Source organism: Artemia sp. Qi Xiang Cuo, chromosome 19 (genome assembly GCF_049724085.1).
Source record: "Artemia sp. Qi Xiang Cuo chromosome 19, ASM4972408v1, whole genome shotgun sequence".
NCBI classification, from domain to species: domain Eukaryota; kingdom Metazoa; phylum Arthropoda; class Branchiopoda; order Anostraca; family Artemiidae; genus Artemia; species Artemia sp. Qi Xiang Cuo.
In genome coordinates, this window is record NC_142812.1 from 12796597 (window position 1) to 12822073 (window position 25477).

The 25477-nt window shown below is 36.5% G+C and overlaps 1 protein-coding gene across 1 annotated transcript in view; it reads right to left on the reverse strand.

Moving 5' to 3' along the window:
* Positions 1 to 221: 221 nt before the first annotated feature.
* The window catches only part of LOC148940513 (disintegrin and metalloproteinase domain-containing protein unc-71-like), a 426194-nt gene continuing 400938 nt past the window's right edge, over positions 222 to 25477 (reverse strand). The window contains exon 21 of the mRNA XM_089104806.1: positions 222 to 360. The gene's annotated coding sequence lies outside the window, so the exon portion shown is untranslated. The remainder of the gene's footprint in view (positions 361 to 25477) is intronic.

Consider the following 25477-nt stretch of genomic DNA (forward strand, 5'->3'; position numbering starts at 1 on the left):
TTCAAGAATTCAACAAAGGGTCTTGATGGAATACGGCTTTCACGGAGATGGTTCTCGACAGATTTGCCTAAACTGATGGAATATTTGTTTTAAATCGACTATATGAGGACTAACGAAGGCTGTTCCATAGTTTTTGCATTTTCAAGTTAAGGAAATTAACTAAAAAAAAAAAAAAAAAAAAAAAAAAAAAAAAATATTCTAAAACGAAACTTCTTACTGGACGGGAAAATTCTTTACTTACAAAATAGCACAAAAAAGTATTGAGCAAATATTTGGCAATTTCTTCAAGTCGCTCAAATAAAACCTGCAACATTTGAAAACACCGGTCCTTTGGTCGTTTAAAACTAAGGCAACGAAGACCTGAAAGTCAAAGACATATATCAGATAGATCAGCTAAGATTAAGACTGGGGCAAATGCTTTGAAATGTTTGAAACTTCTTGACCCTGCACCGTCCCCCTCTCTAGATATTTTTCGTAAGATCATTCATGCTACCAATAACTTGATTATATATCAAAAGTCTTAGAAATTAGAAAACTAATAGCTGCAGTACAGTTAACGTCTATGATACCCCCCCCCCTCCCGACCTGATTCCTAAATAGTCTTGATCACCAAAAGGTATGGAACCATTTATATTAGAATAGAATATCTATTCTAAGATAAGATCTTAGAATATCTTAGAATATCTTAGAAAGCACTAAGCTCAGTTTGTATAGACAAGATTACCAACACATATGTAGTTAACCTCTAGCCAGAGCAGTAGATAAAAAGCATTCTTATTTAAAGGTTATGGAGTTTTTATTTTGCAGGTCATGGAACCTTTTTGGGGATCTGTGCTTCTTAGTTGTTGAATGACTTTTGTTCTTTATTGTAAAATACCAAATATTATTTAGGATCAGATGCTGCCAAAATCAAAGACACTGGTCAACTCTCTTTCTCCGTTACAGCCTGCTTAACGTAGAATCAAGTTCTACAAAACATAGTTAACACACACTATAATAAGCTAGCATTAATAATAAGCATAAACTTCGGAGGGGGCTCATTCAACTGCAAATTAAAAGTTGTAACGCCCGTTTTAAGAGTAAAAAGTGATTGGAGGAAATCCACCCCCTCCCCTCCACGGAACCCATTTTTCCCAACATATTCGATCAAAATTTTGAGATAGCTATTTTGTTTAAAATAGTTCAAAGGTCAAATAACTATGTCTCAAGGGTTGAAAACCCCACTTCCAGTCCCCAGGGCAAGGGCTGTAAGTTACGCAATTTGCCTATTGTTAAGACATAGAATTATTGTGGGAAGGGTATTCGCATAAACTTTGGCAGGGGCTCATTCAACTGGAAATCGCAAGTTCCAGTGTCTTTTATTAAGATTCAATAGTGATCGGAGGGAAATCAACCCCTCATCCCCTTTTCCCCTTAAATGCGTTTGATCAAAATTTCGAGATAGCCATTTTATTCAAAACAGTCCCCAGGTCAAATAAATATGGCTCCGGGGTAGAAATCCCCCCTTCCCGTAGCCGCCCTGTGAAAGGGCTGTAAGCAATGCAAGTTGCTCGCTGTTAACATATAAGTTTTTTTTAAATTAATTAAAGAAAACTTTTTCCATGAAAAAGGTTTTCAAAGAAAAGTAAAGAACTCCATCAAACCAAAAATGAGCAAAAATAAAATCAAATAATCTACCAACCGTGAAACTACCACAAATCAGCACCGATAAATAAATGAAACCCAAAACGAACAGAAATCAAACAGTTCGTGGTAACGAACTGTAAGTAAGGAGCGACCTGGCTCAATGGTAACCGAAACTCTAGAAAACGGGTTTTTGATACCAATAGATATATCAAAAGAATCAAATTTCAATGCTGATTTCAAATCTATAACTTTTATCAAGTTTTGTGCTACCCATCAAAAGTTACACGCCTGAGAAAATTTGACTGATTTAAAAAAAGGGGAAAGACCCCCTACAAGTTATGGAACCTTATTGATAATCATACCATCATATTCAGCGTATCAGAGAACCCTATTGTAGAGGTTTCTAGCTCTTATCTACAAAAATGTGGAATTTTACAGTTTTGCCAGAAGAAAGATCACGGATGCGTGTTTATTTGTTTATTTGTTTTTTTTTTTTACCCATGGGTGATCGTATCGACCCAGTGGTCCTAAAATATCGTTGGAGGGCTCATTGGAACGGAAATTAAAAGTTCTAGTGTCCTTTTTAAGTGACCAAAAAAATGGAGGGCAACTAGGCCCCCTACCCCGCTAATTTTTTTCCCAAAGTCACCCGATCAAAATTTTGAGATAGCCATTTTGTTCAGCATGGGCGAAAATATGATAAATATGTCTTTTAGGATGACTTAATCCCCCGAAGTTCCCAGAGGGAGGGCTAAAAGTTATGAACTTTACCCAATGTTAACATATTGTATTGGTTTTTGGGAAGTATACAGAAGTTTTCAGGAGGTTTTTTTTTCGGGTTGTGGGCGGGAAGGGTGGGTCGGTGGTTATGTTGGAGGATCTGTTCATGAAGGAATTTTTCATGGGGGAAGGGAAATTGCCATGAAGGGTGCGCCAAACTTGCCAGCATTATTTATTGGTTATCGAGAAGTATACAACCATTTTCAGGATGGATTTTCTCTGGAGGGGGGGGGGGCTAGAGGAGGGGGTTACTCCGGAGAATATTTCCGGTGAGGATGTTTCTTTGGGGTAAGGGACATTTCTATGAAGGGGGCGCCGGATTTCCAAGCATTATTTAAAAAACAATAAAAACTTTATTTTTTAAAACAATAAAAAACTTTAGCGTAAAGAGCGAGGCGTTGAGGAGGGGACAGCCCCTTTCATATACGGAATAATTACATTTCAACTGAAATTTAAGAAGGAATATTAGAACTTAAAACGAACAGAAATTATAACGTATGTGAGGGGGTTCTCCCCCAAGTCAATACCTCGCTCTTTACGCTACAGTTTTTTTTTTAGTGCTTTCAAAAGATCTATCTATTCTAATTAAACGGCCTTCGTGATTCAGGGGTTTGTGAATCAAATTTTTTTTAACTTTTATTGTAAAGAGCGTCGTTTTGACTAAGGGGAGAACCTCCTCGTATACGTAATAACATATACGTAATAAAAAAAAAACAATAAAAAAACCATCGATACGGCTCAATAGTCATCAAAACTTTAAAAAACGGAATTTTGATGACAATAAATGTATCAAAAGAATGGGCTTATAATGCTGATTCTAAATATATAAATTTTATTAAGTTTAGTATTACTCATCAAAGGCTACGAGCCTGAGAAAATTTACTCGATTTTTTAAAGAGGGGGGAAACATCCCCTACAAGTGAAAGAATTTTAATGAAAATCACATCGTCAGATTCAGCGTATCAGAAAACCCTATTACATTGGTTTCAAACTCATATCTGCAAAAACCTGCAACTCTGTATTTTTTGCCAGAAGAAAAATATACGAAGATAGAAGTTAGTTACGTAAGTTAATTTGTAAAGACATCCATTTAGCAAAAGAAAAGTAAAATTTTTATGCAAATAAAAGCTGCATTAACTAAAAAACGATCAGAAATTAAATAAAAAAACAAGTTTTTTAAACTGAAAGTAAGGAGCGACATTAAAGCTGAAAACGAACAGAAATTATTCCGTATATGAAAGGGGCTGTCCCCTCCTCAACGCCGCGCTCGTTTCGCTAAAGTTTGACTCTGTCTCACAACGTTATTTTTTAAAACAATAAAAAAATTTATCGGAACGAGCGAGGCGGGGAGGAGGGGCCCGCCCCTGTCATATACGGAATAATTACATTTCAACTGAAATGTAAGAAGGAATAATAGAACTTAAAACGAACAGAAATTATAACGTATGTGAGGGGGTTCTCCCCCAAGTCAATACCTCGCTCTTTACGCTACAGTTTTTTTTAGTGCTATCAAAAGAGCTATCTATTCTAATTAAACGGCCTTTGTGACTCAGGGGTTTGGGGCTGTCCCTCCTCAACGCCTCGCTCTTTACACTTAAGTTTGACTCTGTCTCACAGCTTTATTTTTTAAAACAATAAAAAACTTTAGCATAAAGAGCGAGGCGTTGAGGAGGGGACAGCCCCTTTCATATACGGAATAATTTCTGTTCGTTTTAAATTTTAACGTCGTTCCTTACTTTCAGTTTAAAAAACTTGTTTTTTTTTATTTAATTACAACAAATAACCGCGTCAAACTCAAAACGAGCAAAAATTAACATGAGTAGGGCTCAAAACCCCTATGCCTTCCCAAGGACAGAACATAATTTGAACTTTACTGAAAAAATATAATTTTGGATTACTTTTATAACTTTAATAAATCAAATAATATTAACATTTTGACTACTAAATATCAGTATATGCATATTAAACTGACAATGCACATTCATTTTTATTTTTTCAGTAAAGTGCAGCCGCCGGGTTTGGTGCAGCTCCGGGGTAGACATCCTCCCTTCCCGCAGCCGCCCTTTGAAAGGGGTGTAAGCAATGCAGGATGCTAATTGTTAACATATAAGTTTTTTTTAATGAGAGGCAAGGCTATAGTGTTGCCTATAGTAATGGCAATAAGGCTCCAATGTTTTATATTTATATTTATTATTTACAATATTTATTATTATTATTTTTGTTTTTTTCCCAGGGGCACTTCATATGGAAGGGCTGGTCGTAAAAACTTCGGAGGGGGCTCATTCAATTGAAAATCGAAAGTTCTAAGATTCAAAAGTAATTGGAAGGCAACTAGCCCCCCCCTGCTGTTTTCCCCCAAATGCATCCGATAAAAAATTTGATATACTCATTTTGTTAAACATAGTTCAATATCAAATAGCAGAACTCTGCAGTCAATACAACCCTCCAGGGCCCGGGGCGTATTATAAGTTATGCCCAGTGGGTATAAATGGTTCTTATGGAAAAGGTGCTCATATAAACTTCAGAGGGGGCTAAATTGTTTTGAAATTGAAAATTCTAGTTCACTTAATAAGAGTAAAAAAAAGATCAGATGGCAGCCCCACATGCTTTTCCCCCAAAGTCATCCAATAAAAATTTTGAGATAACCATTTTGTTACAAATAGTACAAAAGTCAGATAATAAAAACTCCCGAGTCAACACAGCCTCCAGGGCCTTGGAACAAGTGTTTTAAGTATTGCCCCGGGGGCACATAAGTTTTTATGTAAAGGATGGTCGTATTAACTTCAGAGGTGGCTCATTTCATTGGGAATTGAAACTTCTAGTTATATCTTTATGGTTCAAAAGCGATCGCAGGGCACGTACCCCCCCTCCACCCACCCCTTCTTCCCCTCAAATACTTCTGATCAAAACTTTGAGATTGCCAGTTTGTTTGAAATAGTCCAGCAATCAGATAATAAAAATTTTAAGGTGAATATATCCACCCCCCCACCCCCAGATACCGGGAGAAGGGTTTTAACTTATGTCCCGGGGGCATACAGAGTTTTTTATGGAAGAGGTGGTCCTATTAACTTTGTATGGGACTCACATGATTGGAAATTAAAAGTTCTAATTCCCTTTTTAAGAGTCAAAAATAATCCAATGACAACTAGCTCCCCCCCAAACACAATTTTCCTCAAATAAATTTGATCAATTTTTATATAGCCTTTTTGTTCGAAATAGACCAAAGATTATATATCAAAACTCCAGGGATAACATAGCCCCCTAGAGCCTGGGGACAAATCTTGTAAATTATGCCCCAGGGGCATATCATGTTTTTATGGAAGGGATGGTCGTACAAACTTCAGAGGGGGCTCATTCGATTGCGAATCAGAATTTCTAGTGGCCTTATTAAGAGTCAAAAGTGATCGGAGGGCAACTAGATCCCCCCACGAAGTTCTTGTTCTCCAAATACTTCCGATCAAAATTTTGAGATAGCCATTTTGTTCAAAATAATTTAAAGATCAAATAATGTAAACTGCGGGGTCAACACAACCCCCAGAGCCCAGGGCAGAGCCCCGGTGTATATATGGTTTTATATGAGGGGCGATCGTATAAACTTCAGAGATGACTCATTTGATTGAAAATCAAAAGTTTTAGTTACTTTTTAAGACTCATCAAAAGTGATCGTGACCCACCCTCTTTTCCCAAAATGCATACGATAGAAATTTTGATAGTCATTAAGCTTGAAATTGTCCAACGATCAGATGACAAAATGTTCGGGTTCAACAGAACCCCCCCCCCACCCCATACCGGGGGAAGGGTTGTAACTGTATGCCCAGGGGGCATATAAAGATTTTATGGAAGAGGTGGTTGTATAAACTTCAGAGGGGACTCAAATGATTAGACATTGAAAGATTTTGGTTGTATAAACTTCAGAGGGGACTCAAATGATTAGACATTGAAAGATTTAGGTGTTTTTTTTTTCTCAGAGACAACGGTAGAGCGTTGCTTATAGTAAAGGTCATAAGGCTTCAATGTTTTAATGTTTATTTTTTTTTACCCAGGGGAACTTCATGTGAAAGGGGTGATCATATAAAATTCGAAGGGGGCTCATTCAATTGCAAATTGGGAGTTCTATTGCCCTTTTTCACAGTCAAAAGTAATCAGAGCCAACGACCCCCTACGCTCTTTTCCCCCCAAAATGCATTTGATAAAAATTTTAGATAGGCATTTTGCTATAAATAGTTCAAAGATCAGATAAAGGCTCCAAGGTCGGTACAACCCCCCAGAGTCATAGGACAACAGGCTTTGTAAGTTTTGCCCTAAGGGCATAAATGGTTCTTAGGAAAGGGGTGCTTGTATAAACCTCAGAGAGGGCTCATTCCACGGGAAATTGTCATAGGCTATCTAGCTCACTTTTAAATAGTTAAAAAATATTTGAGGGGAACTAGCACCCCCTCCCCCTTTTTACGCCCTTTTTTTCAAAACCTATCCGATAAAAACTTTTGACAGCCATTTTCTTAAAGTTAGTTCAAACATAAGATAACAAAAATCCAAGGTTGAAATAACCCCGCTAAGCCTGGGGGCATGCGTTCTAAGTTATGTCCTGGGGGCACTAATGGTTCTTATGGAAAGGATACTCGTATACACTTCAGAGGGGGATTACTTGATAGGAAATTGAAAGTCTTAGTTCACTTTTTAAGAGTCAAAAGATATTGAAGCGCAACTGACCCCCCTCCCCAAAGCCCTTTTCTCCCCAAGCCCAATCGATAAAAATTTTGAGATATCCATTTTGTTAAAATTAATTCAAAAATCAGATAACAAAACTCCGGAGTTGAAATAACCCCCCCGGTTCTGGGGCAGACGTTGTAAGTTATACTCCTGGGGCATATATGGTTCTTATGGAAGGGATGCTCGTATAAACTTCAGAGGGGGCTTATATGATAGGAAATTGAAAGTTATAGTTCACTTTTTAAGAGTCAAAAGATATTCGACCGCAAGTAGTCCCCATCACGCTCTTTTCTTCCCAAACCCAACCGATAACAGTTTTAAAATAGCCATTTGGTTAAAATTAGTTCAAAAATCAGATAAAAAAACTCCCGGGGTAGACACAACCCCCGGGAGCCTTGGACAGCCGTTGCAAGTTATGCCCGGAAAGCATGTATGGTCCTTATGGAAGAGATGCTCGTATGGACTTCAGAGGGGGCTCATTTCATAGAGAAATTGAAAGTTCTAATTCACTTTTTAAGAGTCAAAAGAGATCGGAGGGACACCAGCCCTCTCCTCCCTCCCACATCCTTTCTCCTCCTAACCCATCCAATAAAAATTTTGAGATGGCCATTTTGTCAAAAATAGTTCAAAGATCGGATAACATAAACTGTGAGGTCGACACAGCCCCCCAAAGCCCGGGGCAGGCGTTGTAAGTTATGCCCTTGGGGCAGACATGGTTGTTACGAATGGGATGATCTTATAAACTTCAGAAGGGGCTCATTTCATAGGAAATTGAAAGTTTTAGCTCAATTTTAGAGTCTAAAAACAGATCAGAGGGCAACTAGCTCCCCCATGCCCTTTTCCCCAAGCCCACCCGATGAAAATATATGGTTGAGGGGCATACATGGTTGTTACGAACGGGATGATCTTATAAACTTCAGAGGGGGCTAATTTCATAGGAAATTGAAAGTTTTAGCTCAATTTTAGAGTTTAAAAACAGATCAGAGGGCAACTAGCTCCCCCACACCCTTTTTCCCTAAGCCCACCCGATGAAAATTTTGAGATGGCCATTTCATTAAAATTAGTTGAAACATCACATAATAAAACTCCGGTGTCGACAAAACCCCCTAGAGCCTGAGGGCAGTAGCTGTAAGTTACGCCCAGGTGGCATATTTGGTTCTTATAGAACCAAACATGCCGCCGTCGTGTGAACTTCAGGTCGTGTGAACTTCAGAGTGGGCTCATTTGATTTGAAATTTAAAGTTCTAGTCCCCTTTTTAAGATTCAAAAGTGATCAGAGGCCAACTCAAATGATGATAAATCCAAAGTTCTAGTTCCCTTTTAAGAGTCAAAAGCGATCCGATGGCAACTAGGGCCCCCCCCCCCCCCAGCCAACCCTTTTCCATCAAATACGTCCAATCATTTAGCCATTTTGTTCAAAATTTACAAAAACCCATTTAACAAAAACCCGATAAATAAAGTTCAAATAGGGATAGAATCCTTTTAATAGACATTGATAAATAAAAAAAAAAAAAAAAAAAAAAAAAAATAGAAATTTCGGTCACATATGCAGTGACCGAATTATCTTGTTTTTTTTGTGAAAATTATCACTGTCTTTTAAAAGGATTTTATTCCTATTTGAATTTTTATTTATCGTCATGGAAAGGCAGTGTGGTCTCCGAAATTATCAACAAAAGCTCCAGGGATAACACAGCCCCCTCCCTGTAGAAGCTGGGGGCAACTCTTATTGGTTATGACCTCGGGGCATATAAAAGAAATCTACGAAAGGGGTGGTAGTATAAGATTTGGAGAGAGCTCATTCGATTGTAAATAGGACATTTATAGTGCACTTTTTAAGTCACAGTGACCAGAGGGCAACTAGACCCCCCCCCACACACACAAGACCCATCTTTCCCCAAATGCATCCGATCAAAATTTTGAGATAGCCAAATAATTTAGTTTTAAAATAAAAAACTCCGAGGTTGACACAACCCCTCAGAGCCCGGGGGTAAGTGTTGTACCTGACCCCTAGCCTTCTCTGCGTAGCCCAACCCAAACTTGTTAATAATATTTTATTCCAAAACTTATGGCAACTGATCCCTGGCTATCTTTGCCCCCCCCCCCTCGAAAAAAAATATTTTAATCCAAGACTCCTGGTCCTCCATGGCCCGATACCCCTCCATCCCCTGAATAAAATTATCAATGATTGACAAATCATGAGATCTGGCCTGTAGCCCTCACCAAATGACCCAAGACCCCCCCCCCCCGAAAAAAAAGCAACGACAAACAAACTTATTAACGATATTTTATTCCAAAAATGATGGGAGCTGACCCCAGTCCCTCCCTCTAGGGCCCCCCTTCACAAGAACTATTAACGACATTCTATTCCCAAGATTATGAGAATTCAGTTTATTAGTTGTTTCCAAAACTGTTCAAGACACCTATATTCTTTACTACAAGCTAGAGTTTGACTACTGCCCGTTTCCGTTACGGTAAAAGCATAAGGTCGACTTGGTATTTGGCGCTTTTCTAAAACGAATTATATTACAAATATTTTCTTTGGTACTTGCTAAAACATTGAAAATAAAATGAAAAAGTAAGTGAAAAAAGATCAGAATTTACCAATAGGCCTATTAGACCTGTGGCTTTCACTATTCCCGGAGCTTTGGGGATTTTCCCTAAAATCCAACAAAAACGGAGCGGCAAAAACGCTTGGGCCTAGAAGCGTCAGAGTTTTAAATCTGGTCCTGAGTCAAACAAAATCTTAAGCTAGTGAGCTATGAGCAATTAATCAAACAATCCGTGGTAAGGAACTGTAAGTAAGGAGTGACCCGGCTAAATAGTAACCGACACTCTAAAAAACGAAGTTTTAATACCAATATATACATTAAAAGAATCACATTTTTATGCTGATTTCAAAAATATAACTTTAATCAAGCTTAATCTTACCCATCAAGTTACACGCCTGAGAAAATTTGCCTTATTTTAAAAAAAGGGAAAAACCACCCTTAAATTTCATAGAGCTTGAATGAAAATCACACCATCAGATTCAGCGTATCAGAGAACCCTACTATAAAAGTTTAAAGCTCCAATCTGCAAAAACGTGGAATTTTTTATTTTTTTTTGCCAGAAGAAAGATCACGGATGCGCGTTTATTTGTTTTTTTGTTGTTTTTTTTCCCAGGGGTGATCGTATTGATCCACTAGTCCTAGAATATCGTGAGAGGGCTTATTCGAACGGAAATTAAAAGTTCTAGTGCCCTTTTTAAGTGATCAAGAACACTGGAGGGAAACTTGGCTCCCTTCCATGCTCATTTTTCTCCCGAAGTCAAAATCAAAACCCAATCAAAATTTTGAGATAGCCATTTTGTTCAGCATAGTCGAAAATATTGTAAATATGTCTTTGAGGATAACTTAATACCCCACAGTTCCCGGGGGAAGGGCTGCAATGTATGAAATTTGCCTATTGTTTTCATATAGTATTGGTTAATGGGAAGTATAGCCTACAGACGATTTCAGGAGGGATTTTTTTCTGGTAGGGGGGAAGGTCCAAGGAGAGGGTTAAGGGGGAGAATTTTTCCATGGAGAATGTTTCCTTGAAGGGACATTTCTATGACGGGGGCGCTTGATTTCCCAGAATTATTGAAAAAACGACCAGGAATTAAATAGGAAAAACAAGTTTTTTCGACTGAAAGTAAGGAGCAACATTAAATCCTAAGACGAACAGAAATTATTACGCATGAGAGGGGGTTCGGCCCCTAGTTCAATACCTCGCTCTTTACACTAAAGTTTTTTTTAGTACGTTCAAAAGAGCTATCTATTCTAATTAACCGGCCTTTGTGATTCAGGGGGTTTGTGATTCGAACAAAATTCTAACTTTAGCATAAAGAGTGAGGTATTGACTAGGGGGGCAAACTCCCTAATATACGTATTAAAAAAATACGAGTATAGAATTTCGTTACGTAAGTTAATTCGTAAGTTACGACAGAACAAAATTTCGAGAAAGCCATTTAGCCAAAAAAAGGTAAAATAAATATACAAATTTAGTTTTAATTATTCATGTACGGTGAGCCAAAATCAAAGCTAGATTAATTCAAAAAATTACAGAACTTAAACAAACAAACAAGTTTTCTTCTAACTGAAAGTAAGAAGCGACGTTAAAACTTTAAACGAACAGAAAGTATTCCGTATATAAAAGGGGCGGTCCCCTCCTCAACGCCTCGCTCTTCACGCTAAAGTTTGGCCCTCTCTCACAACTTTATTTCTTAAAACAACAAAAAACTTTAGCGTAAAGAGTGAGGCGTTGAAGAGGGGACCACCCCTTTCGTATACGGAATAATTTCTGTTCGTTTTAGGTTTTAATGTCGCTCCTTACTTTCAGTTAAAAAAAACTTATTTTTTATTTAATATTATTAGATATCGAATATTCAGTTTAATTTTATTAGTTCCTGCCAAGACCGTTAATTTATTTTGGGATACAAAATTATTTTGAACTAGGAATTTTGAGAAACTTAGAAACTTTGGCAATTAAAAACGAACAAAAATTAATTAGAAACTTTCCGAAAAAGAATTTGTTTAAAGATAAGTAAAGGCCATATTAAATTTAAGATCAGAAGAAATAGAAATGTACACTCAAACTCAAAACTCAAACTCAGAACGAACAAAAAATTGCTATCAAAGAACAAATGAAACCCAAAACGAACAGATATTAAATAAGAAATCATAGCAAAAAAATGTACAACAGGTACTAATATAAATGAATAAATAAATCTTAAAACGAGTAAAGTTTAAATTGAATATGCAAATCAAGCTTAAAAAGAACAAAAATATTTTGCTATTGAAGTATAAATTAAACCCAAAACGAACAGAAATTAAACAAACAATCATAGCAAACAAATATAAAATAGGTACTAATATAAATGACTAAATAAATCTGAAAACGAGCGAAAATTATATTGAATATTCAAATCAATCTTGAAACAAACATAAATCACTACAAAGAAGAGTTTGGGTTTTGCCTCCTTCTTTCTCTGTAAAAGTCTAAAACTTACTGTGTCATTGGCGCTTTACTGAGAACGAATTATATTACAAGTATTTTCTTTTCTACTTGTTACAACATTGGAAATAAACATATAAATTACATTAAAATTAAATTTCGAACTGATGAGCTTTCAGCGATTATTATTATTATACATCAAATATTTAGTACTTTGTTAGTTCTTTCCGAGACTGTTCAAGACAAATTTAGCTTCACAACAAACTAGAGTTGGATACTGCCCTCTTCTCTAACTATACAATTCTAAAGCCTACTGCGTCATTGGTGCTTCACTGAAAACGATTTATATTACAAATTTTTTTTTTCAGTTTCTACAGTATTGAAAAAGAAAATCAAATTACAGTGAAATAAAAAAACTTGAATTGATGGTCTTTAAGCATTATTAAATTAAAAAAAACACGTTTTTTAAACTGAAAGTAAGGAGCAACATTAAAACTTTAAACGAACAGAAATTATTCCGTATATGAAAGGGTCTGTCCCCTCCTCAACGCCTCGCTCTTTACGCTAAATTTTTTTATTGTTTTAAAAAATAAAGTTGTGAGAAAGAGTCAAAATTTAGCGTAAATAGCGATGCGTTGAGGAGGGGACAGCCCCTTTCATATACGGAATAATTTGTGTTAGTTTTAAGTTTTAATGTCGCTTCTTAATTTCAGTTTAAAAAACTTGTTTTTTTTTATTCAAATTCTGATCGTTTTTTAGTTAATGCAGCTTTTATTTTGGCTCACCGTCATTGAATAAGTAAACAAAATTTGCATAAAAATTTTACTCTTCTTTTGCTAAATGGCTGTCTCTAAATTTTGTTCTGACGTAATTTACAAATTAACTTACGTAACGAACTTCTATATTAGTAGTATTGATATAATATCTCCAGCGGGGGTGTCCCCCCATATAGCTATAACGATAGAGACGGGGGTGGTACCCATATAGCTATAACAATTCCGAGCAGAGTGTTCTCCCATATAGCTATAATATTTACAAGCGCACAGTGTAATGACCGATTCAACTACCGTGAAAATTCGTGCTGTTCCCGAAACCATGGTTGTTATTTTAGTCTATAGTTGGTAGTGGGAGTATCAAGAATGATTGGATTTGAGAAACAGAAGATCTTACAGAATCTAGTCAAATTGGAAAAATGTTTAGTGTTAGATGATGACTTTTTGGAATTATCTCTTCAAGAGAAAATATTTTCCTTAGAATTAATCAACTGTATAATCGGATCTGATTCTCCATCCTTGGATTATTATATGAAGCTTATGCATTGCGAATCAAATGCATTTACTCAAGTTATTGATGTATTAATTGAAACAAAGCAAAATGATATTGTGATTCTGCTTTTAACCACTACCTAGAAATTCATTCTTTAAAACAATAGGAAATAAGTTTTTGTGACGATGCTCGATTACTCCTCCTCCTCCTCCTAGAAGACATTGTTATTTTTTTATTGATTTTGAGTCAGTTTCTTTCTGGCAGTGAGAGGTACAACATCGGAAAAATATTTCATACATGTTCACTATGTTTATATACATTGGGCAGCTGGTCTTCATGTGAGAACTGTACTAAAGTTGATGACTATAATGAAAAGTGTAGACTTTTCAATCCGTGTAAATTGCATAAAGGATATGCCGTACAAATTAAGGACTGTAATACCTGCCTTGAATGCTCTTGTGACTCTAATCCTTATGGATATCTATGCTCCAATTGTCATTTTGATAAGTATGACCAGTGGGAAAATACTTACCCTGGTATGATTGGAAAAAACCCTAAACGTGACTTCAGTTTATTTCTAAGGGATTGGTATCGTCACGGCTTTAAATTGTATTGAGAAGAAGAATTTGGAGCACGTTTCAATTTTAAAAACATGAAGAGAGTATGGTTCCTGCGTTATCGTTGTGAGGACAATGCAAGTAATGATTATAAACCTAGCGATTTTTATTTGGCTGTGACAGAAAGTGACTCTTCATATGAGAATATTGTGTGCGACATTACTTCAAATAATCAGATAGAAACAGGTGAATTTTTCAATATGAATCGTAATAGTATCATTGACTTCACAAGTAGATTTAATAAAAATGAAGTTACAATATATTGTGGAAAACGTGATCCGGACTTTGCACACCAGGATCAGTACAAATTGAATCCAGATGATCTGCCACCACTAATCGTTGTCGACGACGATGATGATGATGATGACAATCTAAATGACTATGAAGAAGAAGAAGAAATCTAAACAAATGAAGACAATAGACTTTTTTATAGTGCATATATATTTTATTAATAAACAAATTCACATACATTTTTAAAACACTTTATTCTTAGGGCACTGAAATCAATACTGTACAGGTCTGAGAGGGTATTTTCTACTAGAAAGTCATTCAAACGTGGACTGTGTACATAAATGTTGAGAAATTCACTGAAAATATAATCACGACATCGAAAAATGAAATAAAGTAATTCATGAAAACCACAGCTTTTGGTCGATAGATCCTGTACTCGCATCCGATTTTGAATGATTGTCTTCCCACTTCCTTCAAGATAGTTTTTGATGTGTGGTGTGTAGAATGCATATGGTAGACCAAGAACATCAAAAAATTCTATATTCTTCGCTGTGGGATAGATGCATAGCCACTGACCCGTCTGCACAGTCGACGGACTACTATTAACAAGGATAATGGTTTTGTTAACAGTATGAATATATTGAAGGAAATCTGAGGGTATACAATAGGATGTGTATTTGGACAGAAAAGGATCCATGTTAAATACATTGATTATTTGATAGGTGTTCATGGTGCCACGTCTAGATGAACATTACCATGAGGGGTAATTTCCCAGTAGGTTTCAAATTGATTAAGTGGGATTAATGTTATACTCTCTGTCAATTGTTTGTAAAAGGTACACTTTAAACGTACAGTACCCTTTGGGACAATATTTATATCTTGAATGACAGACAAGTCCAAACAATAATACCGTGACTTTTTGAGAACATTGAATCGGCAATACCATTTTCATATAGTTAAGAATCTCGATCTAGGGATTGCATTGTCAACTCATATAGGGTTCTATAGGATTTATCAAAGGACAAATTGTAGAGAGGAATTCCGTTTACTTTACAGACAAGAGAGGCAAGTCCAAATAATTCAAATTCATGTGGCGAGGTTGCCCACGATCCTCTGGCACTGGCACTTTTTACAAAAGCCAAGGTGAGTTTCGACGATATTTCACCATTGATATTTAAAGAATCGGTGTAGGTACTTGATCCAGTGGCATTATGACGTTGATTGGCAATTGTGTGAGGAACGAGCAGTTTGATATTATTTCCAGAGGCTCTTAGTTTTTCAATTGCCAAAGAAAAAGAACTCATAACCTGTTGTTTTCGCACATGAAGTGTTGCCAAAGTTAGATTGACATTAGCATCGGGTGCTGCATCAAGTGTTTTTCTCAATATGAAATTAGACGGTGAAAGTTGTAACTTTATATCAATTTTAGCATTGGGGGACATCCATTGGGATATATTGAATATTTCATGATTGAGTCTACCAACTAAATGATACTCCTTGCTCACTGCCCAAGTGAGTTCACCGTTAGTATCAACATTTGATCTATAGTCATAGCCCATTGGCAGACCTCTCAATTTCTTATAGGCCATTGGAGTTATCAACATAAATTGTATGTAACTAGCATAGTTTGATAGATTGTTGTTGGTGCTCACCAATGTTCCATTTATGTAGACACATATTTGTTTAAATAAATTGTGTGGTATACCATTCTCATAGGATAGTCCATCGACGTTCGAGGGAGGTGAATTGTCAGACTTTTTCCCCACCACAACTTTTAAATCAATAAATGTGGAAGATAAATCTATGAAGTAGTCTTCTTTGGAATAAATTTGAAAATGTATGTTTTCAGAGAGGGGTTGCTGTGGATAGAAGTGTTCATAGTACCCATGTTTTACACTGACATCCACACTTTCTGCATTGAAAAGATTTAGAGATGTGGTGGCAGTGGGATGAGATTCCCTGTGGGGTAGATATGCCATCTAGGAAAAGAAATCCCTTTTCGATCTAACAATTTTTCTTCTTGGTTTCTTTTTCTTACTGTTCTTTGACAAGAGTGATGATGATGATGATGTCTTTCGCTTCTGACCTGAGTAGAGACTGATGAGTGATGGTGTGTGTCCCTTACTTTCCGTACCCGGCCGACGGGGCTTTAATTACTCACCAAAGAATCGGGTAAGGGACCTGAGATTTTTTGAAACACTTTTTGTAAAATCCTCACAATCCCCCCAAATTTATAGTGCCGAAGATAAACAATCTAAAGCAACCGGCGCAATATATATTTTTAACCAGCGGTATTGCAGAGCAAAACAGCTTAGCAAAGCAACTGCCAAGACCGTAGCCCGACATTGACGAACGGCCTTTATAATAGTCCATTCCATGACCCAATTGTCATGGCTGGAGAGGAGTAACATAGCAATAAATATCAGGGCATACAAATATATTTTTTCTATTAGCCATTTTGTTGTTGATGTTGTTATCGAATAGGTCAAAAATGACGTGTAATCATGGCCAAACCTTTCCTTTTTGCTACAGGATCACCTAATTCACTCCATATTGTTAACTGATAAAACTCTAAATATGAACTGTTTACAAGTACATACTGAAGATACTTTATATTATAGCGATGAACTTGTTTATGAGTTGTTTTTCGCTCAAGAACACGGAGGACGGGGACATTTGAATTAACAACTCTCGATGTTTCCACAAAGGACGTGTAGAGAAATATGCAAGAGTCCGAGGCGAGACCTGGTGGATAATCAGCAAAAATAACTTGATCCATCCCGCTAATAGTTCCAGCGTTTTTCCCATTGATCATATTCTGTTTAAAGCCAAGAAAATCTCTCAGATTATCATTGAGATGAATCAGTTCAGTGTCAACGGGTGAGGTAATGTAAATCCTATCGTGTTCCATTGAATATTTAAAATGGAATGTACCGTTCCTACGATATGAGATTTTTCTATTGATTGCGAGACACAAATCCGTCATAGGATCATATTCTTTACACCTCAATGTATCTTCTAGATATTCACTAGATTTAAGTGTTTCAACACATTCCTACTCGACAAAGAGTGACCAATCGAATGGTATAACTTTTATATTACACACACGATCCTTTCTCATGATATCATAGGTATTTTTGAGAATGCAGTCGACAATAGCCACTTCATACTTTCCATCATCAAATTTGATGGAGGCGAAGAGTCTCGTGCAAAAATCACTAGTTTTATTGAAATAATTGTAGAGAGGATCGGAGACATTGGACATAAACGTTACATAAAAATCATTGGGCATTGTCAATATCTTCAACACTGATCCACGAATACAAATCAGAGTTTCGTCCAAGACAACGAACAAGTAACTGTCTCATATCAATACGAGTACGAGTCATGAGTGTCCTTTCAATCTGATACATATTCACTCTTTTTAACTTTTCATTACTCATAATCATAAAAAATACCAAGAATCTCATCACCTTTCATGTCAAGTAAACGATACGCTACGGTTGTAGTGTCCAAGATTTTGGATACTTTAAAAAGTTCAGTGGATCATAAGAAATTACCCTTTTCAAAAACATTAGTAGTTCGATTGATTCGAACAGTATCACCAACATTGAATTTCTTCTTTTTCTTGTGATTACCAGCAGCACCATTGGAATACTGTTTAAGAAAATTGTCAAATGTATTGACATCATGATGAACTTCTGTTGGGGTTGAGTTGGACAGGGATCAATGTGGACGTTGATTATAAATCAACATGATTTTATCCAAATCATGAATAAAAGCAGCAGTATTTTTTAAAGTGCAATATCTAGAAATTAAAAGTCGAATAGTTCTTATCAGTCGTTCGGCCAATGCTACCTTTATTGGACTATGAGTATGATAGAGGATTGTATTATATTTCAGTAGAACCTTCTTTACATGGGGATTAACAAATTCACTACCCCGATCCGTTTGAATCTTCTTATAGGAATCCTGTCCAAGGATGATTTCAAGAGCTTTAGCAACTTCATCGCCGCTCTTTGACCGCAGTGGAATGGCATATGCATAGCGACTAAAAACACTGATTACAAGTGGAATGTACTTGTAGGGGTGATTGTGACACCGTTGAATCTCATCCAGAGTCAAAAGATCTGCTTGTAGTATTTGTAATGGGAAAAAGGCTTTAGTTTTTCAATAGTGACTACCAGGAACTCTATGATTACGATGTAGGGTGTAACTTGATCCATTCTGTAAATACTCTGCCGCCCAATTCTTTTCAAGTCCAGTGACTTGAGCAAGTGTTGTGGTTGAACTTAAACTTCCCACTTCACCAATATTCTCATAAACATGTTTCAATGCTTCAACCATTTTGAACGTAAACACGTAGTGAAGTGTCCACTTCCTATTTACATACTAACAGGTGATGGTGAGGGGGATGCTGTGATATTCAGACGTTTTCGCTTGACTCCCCCACTCATAACTATTGTCAAATCATTGTTTCCACTTGGCGTGCTAGTAGCAGTATTTTCCAAAAATGATTTAAAAACATCTTTTGATATTTGACTAAATTCCTTTAATGATTTTAAAATATGTTTATTGGCAATAAGGCTTTTGGGAATGTTTGATGAGTTTAAAAATGTATGCAGGTGACTGTCAAATGATACAAGTCTTTTACGATTCGTGACCAAATCTGATAATAAATCAAATAGAATATAGGTCTTGCCATGGATTACAACCTGATTCCCATTGGCATCAATTTGAAAATGTTCACTGTCATTGAGATATGTCAAGAGTCTTTTACACTGTTCACGATAGGAATGTGGCATTAGATCTGCAACACTTGTCATAACTTTAGACAAATCTTCTTCTTTTGGTATTATCGTTGTTGATGATGATGATGATGATGATGATGATGATGGAGTCATTTCCTTATTGGATTCAATGACATTTACTTTGAGGGGTCTCTCACGATAGGGCTTGTGTTTATCCACCCGGCGAAGTGCATTTTGAAGCAGAATTAATTTTTCATCGTCGGCAATTGGCTCATTGTTAATGAATTTATTGAGATTGTCTCGAACTGTTCCTTTGGCGAAAGGGCGAGTTCAATTGGAGTCAATTTATAGGGTTTGGACATTCTCTCTCTCTCTAGAGAAAACTGTTTACAAGTCCTGCAATGATTGGCAGTAAAAGTGTAAAGAAGTTACCACCCGCTTGAAGAAGTCGTTTTCTTTTAAAATCGATTACTTTATTTTTGCTTGCCGCTGATGCTAGGGAGCGTACAAGGGAACGATGTTGCTTCGTCTGTTGCTTAACCCCTTTTGACAGTTGAACATTGCCTTCGGTTAGATTTAAACAAAGTTCAGATACGAGATTATTGAATTCTCTGTCGATACCATGTTTGAGTATGGCCTTCCTAAGTCGTGGCTTTGAATTACCTAGGACGGTGAATAAATGTCGATGTTCATGTAGTTTCTTCAGTATCATGATTACAACTAACGACCTTTTTACTGTTCACCGGCAGATATACAGTAATTTCATTGTCAAAAATATCGGTGACTGCACGCAGATCCTCCGGTGTGATCCGATTCAGGTTCAATAGAACATATCCGTAGGAATTGTTGGGAGCCTGATTGTAAGCTGAGAGTTGCAGTTTTGGTTCACCAGGATACACCTGTCTGTTTAATGTTATGAGTGACCTTGAATTATAAACAACCCTGTTGATAATGTAATAGGTGTGATTAAAAGCGAATGTTATCACACACTAGCTCTGCTGAAATAGATTGTGTAGAACTAGAGCCAAAGAGATCAGTTGATGATTAGATTGGACAGGGAACAACTGTATCATCTCCTTAAACTATTATTCAATGGACTCAGCCAGCTCATCAGTAATCAACTAAGATTTTGATTCAATACTGTTGAAAAGGTCAAGTCCATGTATTAATTTCATGTCTGGGGCAATAGTTTTTATTCTATCATAGGATTCTGGCCAAAATCTGTAGAAATAGTAAATTTTAGTTGAATTTTCAAAAATCGTTCTGTCATGATTTTGAATAATTTTTGTTAAAAGTATCGTTTTACTGGATATTGATGGTCCGCATAGAAACGATCTGAATGGTGTTTTAAATAGATACATGTTCCCTACAACAGTTCACCTAGACAACTAACTGTAGACTATAGCTGTCTAATGACTAAATAATTTCCCTACAAGTACTCCGTTCAAGAATAATAAAAATGAGAAGAAGAAGACGAATAAAGAATCATATTTTCTTTTATTATACACACATAAAAAAGTAACAAAACTTAAAAAAAAATACTACATTGGAAAAAGCACATTAAACATGAAAAAAAACACTTTTTTTTAATTTATTTATAATAAAAAATACAAAATTTACATAGGCACTAGAAAAAAACACAAAAACACTTTAATAGATCCACTTTTTTTTATTTATAAAAACACAACATTTAATGAATAATGCATTTAAAATATCACTTTTATTTACAACATCTTAAATTTTGGGATCCCCCTCCCCGGCAGGGCGCGGCGGCCGCTGGCAGCGGCCGGCCGAAGGTCAGTCACAACGTCACAAGGACTTCGATTTCGTACACTCTCACACATTTTACCGAAGGCTGAGTTCAAAATGAGTTTAAAATTTCCTTTTCAACCTTCGTTTTCGCTTCGGAACGTTTTACTCGACAAAAGTGTCAATAAACGTTTTCAAATAAGGTTTCTGGTCAAATTGGAGGGTTCTATGTATCCTTGTTACGTTGAAACCTTTAGCTACCATCCACCGCAAAATAAAGTGATGTACACGGAGATTCTCTTACGGATGAAGGTCGGTTATAAGTTTTTGTTTGAAAGATTTCCAGTGCACACCATCATCCTCTAACTTAGAAATTTAGTATGGACTTAAGTAGTCTCTATTCACCCCTTTGTTTATGCACAGAAAAACCAAATCCTTCACCGAGTCATGATACTCCATGGGTATTTCACCATCGATTTCAAAAAACCATCCCTGCGGTTCATTCTCCTCAACATTGGCAATGCTGGGGAAATCTGAAGCATGGGAATCATTAAGCCATTTATAATTTCCTCATGGCAGAGGGTATTGGGACATTGTCAACGGATAGAGGGAATTTATACCCAAGGAAACTACATCAAACTTTACACCGGTCTCATGTCCAGTTAGATCAGTTTCATGAATACGATCTTCATGAAAAACATACCCTCCCCTTATTGATCTCTCTACAAATAGATACTGATCCACGTCGGGGATCAAGCCCATTTCCTCTTTACTGATCTTAAAAATTACATCAATTACCAAATGAGGAGTGGAAAAATAATATCAAAAATCTAACCCGAATTCTTCATTTATTTTATCCGTGTTCTTAAACACAATAGCCAGCAACAACAATACATCATTTGCCAGGTAAAACCGACAATAATCTCACCCGTTTTTACATTCTCCCACAGCCACATCCCTCTTGGCTAATTCATAGTTAACAGTGGTGTATTTACGCTCGTAAAGTGAATGGTAGAATTAGGTAATGGACAGCAATTGTTCCTCAGAAAACGTCGTGGGTGAGTTGTAGTGGTCATATGGATATATGCCCTTAAAAGTTAATAAATCATACATTTCACCGACTGAAAAGTGCTGCTGTTTAAGGAGGTGTTGCTTAAGGAGGGGGAAACTATTAAAATCGTCACTTTTCTGTACTTCAATGAGTTGTCTTAGGGATCTGGGGAAGAAGATAAGGGAATAAAAAATCGACCTTATTAATGCAAAATTTATTTTTATCTATTATTTACCATTTGAATTCTAAGAGCAGAAGCTTTTCAGACGATTTGGGTATGAGGTTATAAGAAAAAGAGCCCTCTACCCAAGCACCATATACAAATCCACCTCGTCGCAGTCGTGCCAACGCCAGTGAAATGAATTTCCTGTCATAGCTGGAATTGTGCATATAGACAGGTAGAAACAATTGTTGACTAATGTTTAAATTACATGATTGATGGGCTACTCCACGAAAATTGCTCAGTACCGAGACGATCGGGTTGCCCAAATGATCATGGACGTGGATCGTACCTTTACTTCCTTTCCCCTTACCCTCTTTCCTCTTTCCCTCTTTCCCATTGCCCTCAACAAATTCCCCCATATAAACCCAACATATTTTTTCAGTTTTAATGGCCCACTCGTCCTCTGGTGATAGAGTCATTGGATTGGATGTATTTCGCAGCCATGAGCACGATTTTTTTGCTGTTTTAATGAGTAATGTCACTGCTGAGACCAAACAATCCTCACCACCCACTCTCTCAACTATCTCTATCAATTGCATGGAATTAATCGAGTCTCTGTGTGCGTGAGCATAGGAGACTGCAACGACCTCATGTTTTTAAAAAGATTTGAAATGATTGGATCATAAACATTTATGAGGGCAGATCTTCAATACCAGGTCACCTTGTCGCTCTGCTGGAGTGAATTGTGAAAGATGTGAAATTGTAAATTGGCTCTGTCAATACTGACCGCTTGCACATATTGACATCCGTTACGCTTACAATGCTTCATATGATTGTTTAAGTTAATTTTTGACCGGAATCTAGAAAGGCATGTGGGACAATAGTAACATATCCCCACTCTGCTCCCTTTCTACCCTCCCCCAGAATTCGACTGATTTTTGGTATTGGAAAAAAATGTCATATTGAATCGGGATCACTGGTCGGTCTTTAAGGGAGTCAAACCCAATGTTCCAGTGATGTAAATGTTGGAGCCCTCACCGGAAATATAGCCCCCTGTTGATGGTCTTCCCGCTCAAATTCTGTTTAATTATTGTAGCACAGTAATACCAATTTTTAAATGTGCACTGGCCCGCTCAAAAATAGTTATCAAATTAAATGTTACTGGAAATTGACCAATTTAACCATTAAACTCTACTTTAGGGAAATTCGGACTCCCATTAACTGCATAATCGTCCAACAGTGTCTTAGTAGCTTCCTCATGCAGAGGCTTGTGAGCTGCCACAAGAAATGCAAATTTGAAGCATTGAAGCCCAGTATCGAAACAAAATCGTTGTACACCTAGACATCCCTTTAAATCTTCATTATATTTTGGTGCCCCCGCCCCCCTCCCACGCTTCCCTTAGAATAAGAATCTTTTTAAATTTTCCCACATTAATATCCAAACTCCCAGTAAATAAAACCACCGACCCACTACTCAACTCAGTATAGTTATCCTATTTCGTTACTATAGTGTCAAACCACTCCATAGGACCACCCCCAAAATTATTCAGGTCCGGATGAAGTGATAGTATTTCAGTACATAAATAACGCTCATGTAACTCTTCCGCCTTTTCATTGAAATAATTTTTTTTTTGTGTGATGATAGCCTCAATCCCATCCCTTCTATCACCCTGCCGAGACACTCTTTCAAGAAGGGCTCGAGTTTTTTCCATGTAGTAGTGTTCTATGTCTATCGGAGCCAGTAAGGTTCGATCCAATGTTATTGAATTACTTGAATCGTCAGACTTAGACCTATAACAAAATACATTTTGCAAGGCAGAGTCAACTAAATTAAAATCGGGCGTGACAGGGGGCGTTACGGGGATTTCATTTCCTCCACCAATTTGCTCAATGATGGGGATGTTACATGATGTCGAATCCCCCAACTCACTCAACAAACCCTTGAGTGTATCAGAACTGAGACGATCAGCCCATTCGAGGGTAGCTGGTTGAATCATACCCCCTGTAGATGTACTTGGTACATTAATATAACTATCCCCTATATTCGGAGGAATCATACTAGAATTATCATCACCAAACCAATCGATTAACAACTGTTCAATCCATTCCTCTGACTCGACATGAATATCATCTTCAAATTGTGTTGGTGGCGGTAATAAAGGTATTTCCATGTCGTCAAATAGATTGTTGTTCCTTAGGTTTGTTGGTGGTGGTTGGAGTTCCTTTACATTTATCTAGAAAATGAATATTTAGTTATTTTTTCTCTTACAATAAAGTTAACATCTAGTTTTTCTGTCTATGTGTGTGTGTGTGTGTTGGTGTGTGGTTGTGTGTGTTTTTTGGTGTGGGGTTTTTGGGTTGTGATTGTGTGTTTGTGTGTGTGTGTAATATGATTCTTCGAATGTAACCTGGTATAAAAAAGAGAAATTATACCATTTTTTATATGGTAATGCGACTATTCAATTAAGATGAAAAAAATATTTTCAGTGTTTAATTACCTAAAACTGTAGAACTACTAACCTATTATTAATTTATTTTAAATTCTTGATTCATGCTAGATCATAACATAAAAATCGAGGTTTTTTTTTTCTTGTTTTTTTTATAAAACGTAAAACGAGATAGATACATACAGAGATAATAGAGAGAGAGAGAGAGAGAAAGAAAACTACGAAAGGAGAGAGGTGACTGGTCAATTTTTCTTACGTAATCACGGAGAGAGGTGACTGGTTCCATGACTATATCAGCTTCATGGAATGAGAGTATGGTTTGCATGTTGAGTGTGGCAGTTGACCAGTTGACAGTTGGCTGGTTTATGATGGGTCCGAATGATTATGGCATATCGTTGTGGATGCTGGATGCGTCAGCTGGATAGATGGCTATTGGGCGGTTTACGGTTAATGTTAAAGGTATTAATTGATTCGACCTATGACCATGTTGCATAACCGTTGGTCTGTTTGAAATGACCACTGGAGTCGCTTCACCCCTTCTTATTTTCTTAATGGGTAGGAGGAGCTCTGGAAAATCCTAAAAAAAAAGTTTGTTTTTCATGAAAAAAAAATCTTGAAAGAGAACCATCAGTCCTCATCGATAGTAAGCACAAGAATAAGTTTTTTTTAATTTAAATTAAAAGTGTCATTCTATTTTTCTGATATGATTTAGAGATCTAAAAAAAAATTTGAAAAAAAGAATAAAAAAAGTAAAAAAAAAACAGAAAAAAAAATTCTCAAAAAAAAATGGTCCCTACAAACATTATTTTTCTAATAGTAAAAGTCGCAACACATCTGTCAGTCGCATTTTGAAGTTTGAAAATATTAAATGTGAATTTCTTATGTTTTAAGTGTGTTTCATGACATTCTAAGAGATGTTAAAAAAGTTAAAAAAAATAGTTAAAAAAAAGTTAAAAAAAAAAAAAATTGGTCACTACAAAGATTATTTTTCTAATAGTAAAAGTTACGACAAACATATCTATATCATTCCCTTTTTGAAGTTCGAAAATATCAAATATGAAATTTTTGTGTTTTAAGTGTGTTTCATGACATTCTAAGAGATGTAAAAAAAA